This window comes from Pelodiscus sinensis, chromosome 2 (genome assembly GCF_049634645.1).
Source record: "Pelodiscus sinensis isolate JC-2024 chromosome 2, ASM4963464v1, whole genome shotgun sequence".
Classification (NCBI taxonomy): Eukaryota; Metazoa; Chordata; order Testudines; family Trionychidae; genus Pelodiscus; species Pelodiscus sinensis.
In genome coordinates, this window is record NC_134712.1 from 92193864 (window position 1) to 92207518 (window position 13655).

Consider the following 13655-nt stretch of genomic DNA (forward strand, 5'->3'; position numbering starts at 1 on the left):
GGATCTCACAGAACTGGGTGATTGGGCAACACAAAGACAGATGGAATTCAGTGTTGATAAGAATAATGTACCTGGGAAAATATACATTATTTATATATATATCTAACTATAGATACAAAAATGATGGAGTCTAAAATAGCTGTAACCACCCAAGAAAGAGACCTTGGAATCTTTGTGGATATTTCCCTGAAAACATCTGCTCAATGTGCAGTAGCAGTTCAAAAACTAAAAAGCTAAGCAAATATTGGAAATTATTAGGAAAGGAATAGATAATAAGACAAAATACCATATTGCCTCTACATAAAATCATTGTATGTCCACATCTTGAATACTGTATGTAGATCTGGTCACCCCTTATAAAAAAAGATGTATTAGATTTGGAAAAGGTACAGAAAGAGCAACTGAAATGATTAGGGGGTGTAAGGAACAGCTTCCATTAGAGGCGAGATTAACAAGACTAGGACGTTTCAGCTTGGAAAACAAATGATTAAAGGATGGGGAGATATGTTTGAGGTCTAGAAAACCATGAATGGTGTGGAAAAATAGAATAAGAAAATGGTATTAATTCCTTCACTAACATAACACAAGAAGCTGGCTCAATTAAATTTATAGGCAGCAGATGCAAAACAAACAAAATAAATTATTTTTTCATGGTCAACTTGTGGAACTTTTTGCCAAGAGAGGGTGTAAAGGCTCAAACTCTAGCAGGATTTCAATAAGAAAAAAATAAGTTCAAGGAGGATAGGTTCATCAATGGATACCAGCCAGAATGGGCAGGGATGGTGTCTCTAGCTTCTGTTTGCCAGAAGCTGGGAATGGGCAATAGGATGGATCATGATGATTGCCTCTTCTGTTTATTCCTCCTGAATCACCTGACATTGGCCACTGTTAGAAGACAATACTGGGATAGAAGGACCTTTAGTTTGACCCAGTATGGCTGTTCTGACTTTCTTTTATAGAACTGAAATGTATCTGTCCCCTACTGTAACCCACTAGACCCTACTCCCCTTCTAGAGCAGAGAGAGCGAGCCCAGGAGTCCTGACAGAGTTCTTAACAAAGTAAGAATGTACATTAACATTTTAAGGCTAATCATGTGCCTTAAGTGACTTGCCACAAGATGTCAGAATATGTTAGTGTTAGAGCTGAGTGGGTCTAATGTTTATTTAATTTTCTTTCTTTTTTAGAGGAATTAGATACAGTGCTCCTTCCAGCTAACTGCTATGTTGTCTGCCAAAAAGCATGGTTTTCCAGTGCCTCGGTAGCCCTAAGACAGAGATGATATGGGGTGAGGAGTGGGTTGGTGGGAGGAATTGGTTCCCCGCATTTGGTGCTTGGCTTGTACTGAGCATGTTCAATAGCACTGCTGAAATTGCTGTCCCCAGTCTGCCTCCCATGCTCTCCATCCCTTCGCCCACCCCCCATCAGAGGATGCACAGATTGCCACCCCCCATTTGAAATGTTGCTCCTGCCTTCCAGCAACTGAGATCAGCTGTTCAGCAGTGTGCAGGAGGCACTGAGGAGAGCGGGGACAGGAAGAAATAGAGAAGGGAATGAGGTGGGGGCAGGAAAAGGTGTGGTAGGGGTGAAGGTTTGGGGCAAGGGAGAGGGTGGGGCAGGGCCTGAGGCTGAGTAATGTCAACCACCTCTGCCCCCTGGAATGCAGAAAATTGGTGTCTTTGTGCAGTAATATATCAGCGGCAGCACTTAAGACAAATCCCCACTAAGGCAAAGCTCCCATTGACTTCATAGATACATAGAGATTTACAGCAACTACAGGCAGTCCCCGAATTACATGGATCTGACTTATGTCAGATCCGCACTTACGAACGGGGCTTTTCTCGCCCCGGAGCTCACGGGCGGCGAGTCGCCACCCGTGTCCTCTGGGGCGAGAAAAGCTTCTCCCGGTCTCCCTGGTCTGCTGGGGGGGTCCAGCAAAGCCACTGGACCCCCCCAGCAGACCAGGGGGACAGGAGCAAAGCCGTGGAGCACGCCCGCAGCGGGACAGCCCAGGCGCGCTTGGGCTGTCCCGCTGCGGGCGTGCTCCAAGGCTTTGCTCCCCGTCTCCCTGGTCTGACCAGCAGACCAGGGAGATGGGGAGCAAAGCCTCAGAGCACGCCAGCGGTGGGACAGCCGCGGTGCGCCTGGACTGTCCCCGCTGCCCGCGTGCTCTGCGGCTTTGCTCCGCATCTCCCAGGTCAGCAGACCAGGGAGACGGAGCAAAGCCGTGGAGGACTTGGGCGGTTCCTCCACCCCCGTCTCCCTGGTCTGCTGGGGGGAGGGGGGTGCAGCTAGTGCCCCTCCCCCCCAGCAGACCAGGCTTTTCTTGCCTACCCCTGGGGTAGAGCAGCTGGGGGCTGCCGGGTTGGTCCCGCAGCACCGCTCCGGACCAACCCAGCAGCACCCCAGCTGCTCTGCCCCAGGCGTCCTGATTCAGCCGCTTCTGGTCAGTTTCAGCAGCGGCTGAATCAGGACGCCTGGGGCAGAGCAGCTGGGGTGCTGCTGGGTTGCTCCAGTAGCGCCAAGGAGCCGCGCTACTGGAGCACCCCAGCTGCTCTGCCCCAGGCATCCCCAAGTCAGCCGCTGCTGAAACTGACCAGCGGCTGACTACAGGAAGCCCGAGGCAGAGTTGCTTTGCCCCAGGCTTCCTGGAATCAGCCGCTGATCAGTTTAAGCAGCAGCTTACTTGGGGACGCCTGGGTTTCTTAAGTTGAATCTGTATGTAAGTCAGAACTGGCATCCAGATTCAGCCGCGGTTGAAACTGATCAGTTTCAGCAGCGGCTGACGCCAGTTCCGACTTACATACAGATTCAACTTAAGAACAAACCTACAGTCCCTATCTTGTACGTAACCCGGGGACTGCCTGTATGATGTTGAATGTTCATGTTCCACTTTTAAGTTAAGATTTTGTATATGCAGAAATTAATTATTGGTCTACTATCCTGGGAAAGGGAAACAAGGGCTAGCCTAAGGTTGAACAATGAAAAGTGAAAAATTGAAGACACTTGGTGAGCTATACACAGAATAAAAAAAATTGAAAACAGTATTATAGTCTGTGCAACCTTGAATGGAGTAGAGTAAAATGTTCCAAGACTTTTGCCACAATAAGATTTATAGATATGGTCTTGGTTGAACTAGCTAACGTTCTCTTCTATGGGATATATGCTTCCATTGTACTGAACTTTATTAATCTTGACACTGTTTTTTAATACCCACGAATTAAATATCTTTCTTGATGCATACTTCCTTCTTTGTTCTGGAGTCTGGGAGAAACTGTCTGTGACCTAATTTTCCTAAAATAAGCCTGAACTAATTGCCACTTCATTAGCTTCATTTCAATTGAGCCATAGCAGTAAATGTAAGTATTGGGAAATGTTATACACTTCGTGTGTTTTATACAATAGAAATGGCATGCCTTACTCTGATAACTGTAGGACAAAATCATACCGCAAAATGTAAAAGGCCAGTGCACTATTTCCATTCTGAGATTGTTTTGCATGCCTTCAAAATGGTTTATAGTACAGCTGTTGATTCCTCCTAGATAATGGATTGTAACTGTTTTTAATAGCATGGTTTACTGAAGCATAGTAATACAATGTAACCTCAAGGTATTTGTCATAAATGTGGAAATTCTTGTAGAACATCAGGTAGGCAATTTGTCCTTGTTTATCTATGAGGCAAGACCAGAGTTATGTGCTCATATATACTGTCCTTTTGTCTTTATTACATTTGTGACTGTGCTGTTGGATAGGGGATTTACTAACCATGATAGCAGTTTTCAAATATCTAAAAAGGTGTAACAAGGAGGAAGGAGAAAAATTGTTCTCCTTGATCTCTGATGATAGGACAAGAAGCAAAGGGCTTAAATTGCAATAAGGGAGGTTCAGGCTGGACATTAGGAAAAACTTCTTAACTGTTAAGGTGAATAAACACTTGAATAAATTGCCTAGAGAGGTTATGGAATCTCCATCACTGGAGATATGTCAGAGCAGGTTGGATAGACATCTATCAGGGATGATCTAGAATGGTGTTTGGTCCTGCTGTAAGGGCAGGGGATTGGACTTGATGACCTCCCAAGGTCCCTTCCAGTTCTAGTATTATATGATTCTATGCTTTGAACATATTAAAATATATCATCTAGTAAGTATATCCAGTTGACTGGGAAGATCACTGCCTGTAAGAAAATCATGTGGGTGGAGCAGTGTCAGTGTGAGGATTGTGTGTGTGTGTGTATTTTAAAAGAAATGAACCTCTTATTTGTATTAGGACATCTGTGAGAGAAGGACTATAGAAAACCATAGAGCTTCTTCCCAGAAGACAACATTTTGGAGACTGAGCTGTTTGGGAAGGGAGCTGCTTGAGAGAGAAGATGGTGAAATTATAGAAATGTGTGGTGACACTAGGTTTCCTTAAGGTTTAGGCCGGGTTTCCAAGATCGCTTCAGTGCTATGAACCCAGGTGAATCAAATCTGCCAGAGGTGACCTCAAATCAGGTGTTTTCAAATTTTGCGCAGTAAGCACACTATAAACAGGGGAAATAACTTATTACCATTTTTTATCATTAAACAGTTAGATACAATGTTGATGGTCCTTACAGGTCGCCTCGGGTTGAAAGGGGAAATGTTATGGAAACTCAAATGAAAAAGCAATTATGTTAGGACGGAGCAAAATGCTGCCCCAAGGTCTCCCGGGGTTCCTGGTGGGGACCACTTGGCTGCTGTCGGTTCCACTGCTGCAGGGTGTTCTCCAGGGTTCCTAGCTGAGGCGGCCCTGCTGCTGCTGGAGATTCCGGCCACCTGTCTCCACCAGCCCCGTTTCAGCTGGGGGTTCCCTGGTGGAGGCTACCCAGTCATTCCAACCCTGCTGCCACTGGGAAATTCCTAAGATTGCTGTCTGGGGTTGTTCTGCTGCAGCTTCAGCCAGGGGTTGCCCCATCTGGGGGCAGGGACTCACCGATCATGTGGTCCCACTAACTCCAGGGGTTCCCCATACACCAGTTCCCATTAATGTTGGGGGTTCTGGCCCAGGGCGGGAGATCCTCAGATGCTGCTTGGCCCAGCCGGGGCTCCTCAGCCCCTGTGTTGCTCCAGGGCTCTTTGGTCCAGCAACACCCATGGCCCTGCTGGATCATGGTTGTTGCCAGACCAGAGAGTCCTGGATTTGGGAGGTTCAGCCCGTACAAGTGACCGAACTATGGTGACAGCTCCCAAGAAGTTTGCAAGGACACACTTCACAATGAAACAAAAAACAGGACTGTGTAGCACTTTAAAGACTAACAAGATGGTTTATTAGGTGATGAGCTTTCGTGGGCCAGACCCACTTCCTCAGATCAAATAGTGGAAGAAAATTGTCACAACCATATATACCAAAGGATACAATTAAAAAAAATGAACACATATGAAAAGGACAAATCAAATTTCAGAACAGAAGGGGGAAGGTAAATGTCTGTGAGCTAATGATAGTCCACTATTTGATCTGAAGAAGTGGGTCTGGCCCACGAAAGCTCATCATCTAATAAACCATCTTGTTAGTCTTTAAAGTGCTACACAGTCCTGTTTTTTGTTTCAGCTGCGCCAGACTAACACAGCTACATTTCTACCACACTTCACAATGTATTTAATACTTACTTTTAACTGCAAATAACTCATTTTAATTGAACTAGCGATACAGCCCTCAAAACATGTTACATCACATGCACCACTGTATTCCTATATTAAATTAGATAAGAAAACTGTTACAGTCTCATGTGCCTGAATCATAGAGGTTTGCGTTTTGGAATGCTGAAGGTCACATGCCAATCAAACTCAAGTTGTGAAAACTAGTGGGATGAGGAACAATGAATAGAAATGCTTCATATCACATTAATTCTTCCTGCAGAGCTGGAGATTGTTTTTTTTTCTCCTTAATGCAGACAATAACATTTTACCTTCATGCCTTGAGCAGCTCAGGTTGGTGTTTGACCTTGCATATAACCCTAAGAGCATCCTTTTAGTGTTAGAAGATGTGCTGTGGTTTTTTTTCCATTTCAGAATGAGTTTGACTTGCCTTTCATTGACTTGCCTCAGCAGAATATATAGTCCCTTGTAAAGGCATATTCAAGTTTGTAAAATAATCTATATAAGCCAGATGTGACCTCAGAATAAAATAACTTGATAGTGAAGAAAAATACCATATATGCAAAAGGTGATGGTAAAAGGGAAAACACACACACAAGTGCACACACACACACATATATTCTGGAAGAAAATTCTGCTAATGATAAGTGGAATATGACTGTGACAAATGACAGAGTCCATTTCACACCTGTGTTGAAATATTACTTGACTCTTCATTGAAAGATGATCACCAAAGGCCATTGAGACCTGAATATGAGGTTATCAGTTTTGATTGTCTTTCAATTAATGGCCCATTCCCATGAAACAATTGCTTTTTACACAAAAGCCTGCAAAAGGCAGGGGCAATCATGAGTGGTTATGTGAAATGTCACAGTCAATCATATGGAACAGAGACAGGGAGCCTGTTTAAAAGCAAGGCCTTACTGTGTGCCATATGCAGGAGGGGGGCACACTATTGTTACATAAGGACTTGCAGAGGAGAGAAAGAGCAGGAAGGACTCAGCTCAGCATAGAATACTGACAAATCTTAGGATGTGTCTAGACTACAGGTTTTTTTTTTAAAGTGGCCTTTTTTCGAAAAAAAAATCTTCCTCTGCGTCTAGACTGCGTCTTTTGAAAATAAATCGAAAGAATGCAGCAGGTTTTTTTGACTGCAGAAAACCTTGTTTTAACGAGGAAGAATGCCTTTTTTTTTAAAGTGCACACTTTAGAAACATTCATCTCTATCTGTCCATCTTTTTGTTCAAGAACTCCTCCTTCTAGGAGCCGATATGCACTTACTCTTATCATAACTTAAATCAAGGTCAGGGTGTGGTTATGCAAAGACAATGGGATGTGCCTGGGATGTAATCTTTCTCTCATAAAACAAAAAGGGAAGGGTCTGCTAGCAGAGCCAGTTATACTCTATAATGACCACAGAGGGGCAACAAGTTGCCATAGATGGGGACTGGGACAGCTATAACCTCACTAGGCCAGCAGGGTGCAGTGGTAGAGAAAGGGACTGCTGTCTACTATATATTTCAGACAGTTTGTCTCTTTGTGTCTGTCTGTGTGTCTATCTGCCCCCTCCCCCTCATCCGGGGAACATGCACCCTTCCCCCGACTGTGCCCACTGTATCTGCAGTGGCCATGGACAGGAGCTTCTCATCTGGCCCCAAACTGCTGTGGTGAGATAGGGCTGGGGTTGTCCTCTGTCCCCAGTGCAGCCTGCATACCCCTCATCCCCAGACTTACCCCAGAACAATGATTTAAATGAAGAAGAAGAAAACTTTCAGTTAAGGATCAGAGCAACACCGCATAAATCTTCTAGTAAAATATTAATGTGTAATAAGAATGGAATTAACTACTGGAACAATTTACCAAGGGTTGAAGTAAATTCCCCATCACTGGCCTATTCCAAGAAACTTTTCTTCTTATGTTTCTGGATCATGATGGTAATGACACATATCACAGTTGGTTTTTTTGTTTTTATTTTTTTAATTTCAAATACTGAATGTGGATGATTGATATAGAAAAAGCCTATTTCATCTTAATTTTGATAGCCTGGTAAAGTTGATAGTCCTGTAGATACCATTACTTACTTCATTGTAGGGAGAATACTATCTAACTAATTTGCAGTAGAATCTAACTGAGATCCAAGAGAATGAGTGCGTTTTGTGGATTAATATGGAAGGGCTTGATCCAAAGTCCACTGAAGTCAAGGGAAATCTTTCCATTGTCTTCAATAGGCTTTGGTTTAAGACCAAAGTGAACAAACAGTAAAAATGCAAGGATAATGCACCACACTTGTGGGGTAGCAAGATTTTGCTATACCAAAGAGATATGTGTATTTTGTTTCACTAAATTGTTGGTAAAACTTAGAGAATTCAGGACATAGATGGTCCTATTATTCCTACCCTTAGAAAGTGCCATTGAGCAAGGGATTGTCTTCTGAACTAAAATGTTTTTTGTGTTCTGCCCTAGAGAATTACAGTCTGTTTTTCACACAAGCAGTCAGATTGGTATTTAGAAATGTCTTCTCCAATATGGTGATATTTTTCTATTTTATTCCAAGATAAATATAACCTTTCATTCCTTTTTACTTTTTTTAAAAATTATGTGGTTCCACAGACAGTTGCTTAATTTTGAGATTTATTTTAAAAATAGTATCAAGTAAATAAATCATTAGTGTCACAGGCAATTTTATTTCTGTAGAGAGTTCCATGCAGCAACTAGCCATAAAGTATATTAGCCTCATTATTGAGCAAAATATAACACTTTCGGATTCAAAGAGATAAGGAGAATTGATTTACCTGCATTAGTTCTCTATATGCTTTATTAATCTGTGCTCTGGTTATTTGCAACATAAAGTGGCCACACCTAGTTATTTCTTTTCTGGTGTTAAAGATATTACTAATTTCAGTGGTATTCCCCATTGTAAATGGAATATCATCAAAGTTATTAATCTCTTTATCCAGAAAGAACTTTTAAACTGTGCCTATGATCCATAATTCTGAGAATAAAGCTATTTTGTAGTTTTGCCACATAAAAGAGGATTTAAGCGTTCCTCCCAAAATAAATGCCAAATCAATATATGCAGCCATTCTGCCTGCTCACATCCAAGGCAAAACCAAGAGTAAAGAAATTTACTTCCCACAGTGCCTTGAAGATTTGCAAACTATTGCTTTTTCAGACCAATAGAGGAAGCAAATTAGAACTGAATATTCAGTGAATTCTTTACTGCCTCTCCGTGTATGTACACACACATCCATGACACCTATTACTCATGCTGTACAGGTTAACCTCTGTAGTCCTGCACCCTCAGGACCTGACTGGTATCAAACCAGAGAATTTGCTAAATCACTAGTCAATATTGTCTAGCAGCATTACCAACACTTCCACTGCTTACGGGGCTCTTAGAATACATTTAGGGGTAAATTAGAGCTAAATAAAAGCACAGAACACTGAGGCACAGAACTTTATGGAACTGTGAGAAACTTGGCCATACCCATAATATAAGTGAACTTGGGCTAACTAAAGTCATGCAAGACCACGGATGTTGCTGGACCAGATAGTGTTGGACTAGAGATTCAACCTGTAGTACCCTGACAGATCTCCACTGGCTCAGTAGTACATGAGGGAAGATGTGATCTCTTAGTTGACCAGTATCCAGGCTTTGTAGAGCAAGGTGAACATCACTTATAATACATACACAGTCGTACAGACTTCAGGTACTTTATATGGCCTTCATATTTTAAGGTGTGCATTTAAAACTTAATCAGAAAATTAAAAAGAAAAATCAGATAGAATAATACTAAACATCTGCAGCATGGCTGAATTTCTATTGCTGTTAAAGCAACCTTCATACACCTATTTTATTTCTATTCATTTATTTTATTTCTAAACTAGGATTTAATATAACTATTAATTTAAGTGATGAATATTCCATAGAGGATTTATAGGCCTACACTCTTGGAATAAGAAGATTAATTAAACTTAATTTTTCTGTTTTATTTACTCAAAATACTTTTAAAGGCATAAGCATAAAGAAGAACCCACCCCTAGCCTCAAAACTCATGCACGCTTAACTTACTTTTTCTAATTTTTTCAGGGAAGGGGAGGAGCTTGAATCAATTAACTATGAATTTATTACAGAAAGAAATGTTGTGTAAACTGGATATGTTGCTTTTGAAAATTAAAAATTATATTTCTATTAGTGATGGGAAAATCTCAAAAGTTTTAACAATTCAGTTCAGACATTTAACAATTTTAGATCTTTTAATACAATTACTGTACTACAGTAGTTAAATACAAGCAGCTACATAGATTCACCTTGAACCTCGGGGATTAATGAAAAGTTTTATTTTGCAGGTGGTTAATATTTGAAAATATAGATAAAAGTAATAGTTAGCACTCAAATACATTTTATATGTTGAATATTCAAACTGTAAAGCTTAGGTCCAGGTTCTGGGGTTCAGCTAACTACAGATAGCACAAGTAAGGGGAGCATGAGTGCCAAAACAATGTAAAGTTCATTATTATACTGTCCTAATCCTGGGCCACTTCATGCAAAACAAATCCCACAATATAATTTTAAAATCAGCTACTAATGGACCCAAGGGACAAAACCACAGAGAGGGGTCAGTGTAATGAAGATCTGTCCTGGTCTGATTATGGTGTATGCACTGAAAGCAGACAGAGGCAATCTTGCTATCTCTTAGGTATCAGAATATCCCTTTACATTAGAAAATGTAGGATTGGATAGTCTGGCTTTGTGGTAAGAATTTGCTAGACATCTAGTGTAGGAGTATGTGGCAACTAATGTTTGACATTTTCAAAGCATTTGACTGTCTTTGTTAAAGGGATACAGTCAATCAGTTTTTAAAAGTAATTTCACTTGCCCTAGAACAAGACTACTAATTCTTGGAGCTTACAATCATTGTTTTTCTCAGTGGTTTTCATTTGAAGACTCATACAAACATGGTAAACTTTGAAACTGACTGTTTAAAAGTACTTTAAAATTAAGCAAAGCAAACATGCTGGTTAGCACAGAGAAAATGTTTTAATTTCCTGTTGTAAAAGAATGTTGCAAGTTTCTTTTAAAAATAGTATTTTTGTAATGATCTGTAAGATCTTATATGATCCTTAAGTTGATGGTGTCCCTTTAAGATGCTGCAAGTATGTAGTCATCTGACTATCAGTGAAAACAATTTTGTCTCATATATGCTTATGTTGATATGGCTAAATAAATTATCTAAGAATGATTCAATAATATATTAGTTTTAGTAGTTTTTAGGCAGGTAAGTTGTTCAGTGATAAGTATATCTCCTATTAAATCTAAGGGTATGTCTACATAGTATTGTCATTTTGGAATAACTGATGTTACTGCAAAACGATAGAGTCCGTGTCTACGCTACAAGCAGTTATTTTGACATAATGTTGAAATAATGTCGAGCTGGAGGACTTCTTACTCCAACTCCTGTAACTCTCATTTTATGAGAAGTAAGGGAAGTTGGAGGAAGAGTGCTCTACCTCAGACTTCTTACTGTATATTGTTGCACTGAGGATAACTAAGGCCTAAATTTGCATCTGATATACGTTATTAAAACCTCAGTGGAAGTTGCAGTCGACACCAGACCTCATCTATCATAGGTGTTTGCTGTCCCAAGAATGCCACAGTAAATGAAAACGTGACTCACTTTCAAAGGGCCAAACCATATATTGTAAAAGTTTTAAAAGCACAACAAGGAAAAGCAGGTAAACACTTTTTATCCCAACCTCAAGAAGGAAAGAAGATAGAAAAGTACCCCACAAACACAAGGTTACACAAAATACAATAATTACACAGTCCAGTAGTTGACAGTGGGTGAGAAGCTCCTGTCTCTCAAACCTTTGGCTAATTGAAAGCCTCTGGTGAAAGACAAGGAGGAGATCCCTCGCAGCGGTGACCCTCTGCGGTGCTCTCGACCTCAAGCCTTAGGCTCCTTCCGAGCCCTCAGCGATCCCTCGGAGACCCTGGGGACGGGTCTGGTGCAGGCAGGTGGTGATGATCCTCGTCTGGGGCCTTCCGCTCCTAGGCGCAGGAATCACCGGTGGAGACTTGCCTGGCGCTGATCTTCAGGTGGCTTCTGCTCTTCAGCAGGAACCGATGATAGACAGCTACCTATCCCTAATACCTGGAAACAAAACCTGACTAGCTAACACGACGCTCCCGTCACGGACAAGTACCCGGCCGCTGGTGCGGTGAACCGATGCACTAATCCTAATGGACACACTCAATGACGAGATCTAGCTAACCCTAACTAACAAACAGAGACTGACAGGGTGACACAAACACAAGCAAGGTGGAAAAGGCACGAACACTGGATAGCTGTTAGCCAGGCCTTCAAAGCACCCTTCTCATGAAAAAAAAAAAAAACATTTTCTGCTTTTCCCAAACCTGCCATGCCCACATTGGGGGGAGGGATAGCTCAGTGGTTTGAGCATTGGCCTGCTAAACCCAAGGTTGTGAGTTCAATCCTTGTGGAGGCCATTTGGGGCAAAAGTTTGTCAGGGATGATGGTACATGGTCCTGCTGTGAAGGCAGCAGACTGGACTTGATGACCTTTCAAGGTCCCTTCCAGTTCTAGGAGATAGGCAATCTCCATTAATTAATTAAACCCGCGTGGTAGCTTTTGCGGTGCACGTTCTGGTGGGAATAGCTTCTATCCACTTTGAGAATGGATCTACTACGACTAGACAATAGGCATTACCCTTGGCTGTCTTGGGCAATGGGCCAATGAAGTCTATCTGCAACCTTTTCCAGGGACCATCAATAGGTTAATGCTTTAAAGGTCCCTTGTTTCGTGGTTTAGGGTTGGTTTGGGCACACCGAAGGCAATTGCAGATGAAATGCTCAACATCTGTGCTCATCTGTGGTCACCTTGCTACAGATTTTAATCGAGCTAGAGTCTTTTCTTGTCCAAAATGCCCTTGTGCGTGAGCCAGTTCGATTAGCTCTGATCGTAACACATGTGGCATCACCAAAACAGGTATCTGGTTTTCGTTCTGTGCCATGATTACTCCACTGGAGTGTCTACTGATTTTGTAGGTTTGATGTTTTCCAGTTCTTAGCAGCTCCATGATGTCTTTATCTGATTCTTGTAGTCTCACGATGTCAATAGGATCTTTTAGAGGTGGGAAGGGCGCGGAGGCATGGATGCTCTGCATGTCCTTCACCTTCCATGCAGTCATTGGATCCACTCCGGCTGCTTCCTTCACCAGCTGGTCCACTTGATTATTCAGGATGAAGATTTCGGCCTGGTCCTTTCTATGTGCTAGCACTTTGAAAAGATACGTTTTTCCAGTGCGCTGGGTAGCCAAGTCCATGCGTGGTTTAACAGAGTGTCATGGGCTACTGGCTTGTTGTCGTTAGTGCACATATTTTGTTCTTTCCACACGACCATCCAATCTATGAACGATCGTAGGACCCAGTCCGAGTCGGTGCAGATGGTTTATCTGCTGTTGGCAATGCTTCTTCCATCGCTAGGATGACTGCGACTATCTCTGCTGCTTGGGCTGAGACAACATCAATTGAGACAACATAAATGAGACAACATTACACTGTTCTGGGTGGAGGTATGCATGGCAGCTGATCTAGCGACTAGTTGCCCGTCTTTCCTTCAGCAGCTTCTGTCTACCACCCAGATACCTTCAGGTGTCTTATTTTTGACGTCTTTAAATGACTGGAGTAGACTAAATGGTGAGATAATGTTGAACACAGACTGTTCCGGTACAGGACACGCGTGTGGATCTGTAGCTTGGATGGGCTGACAGAATATCGCAGGTGGATTAGATTGGGTGTTGGAGGGTTCCACCTTGATGTCATGGTTCATTAGCATCAAAGTCCATTGAGCCAGTCTGAGATGGCTCACTCAACCATTATTTGCTTTCCCTGATATGATGTATCGAACAGGTGTGAGGCTCATTTTCAACACAATGGGTGCACTTCCAATTAGGTACTCCCAATGCAGAAGTGACCATGTGAGGGCCAGAACCTCTTTCTCACAGGAGGTGAACTGTC

At 42.2% G+C, this 13655-nt stretch overlaps 1 protein-coding gene across 5 annotated transcripts in view; it reads left to right on the forward strand.

The window, feature by feature from the left end:
* Positions 1–13655, forward strand: part of CCDC102B (coiled-coil domain containing 102B) — a 333694-nt gene that overhangs the window by 132671 nt on the left and 187368 nt on the right. The window lies entirely within an intron of this gene.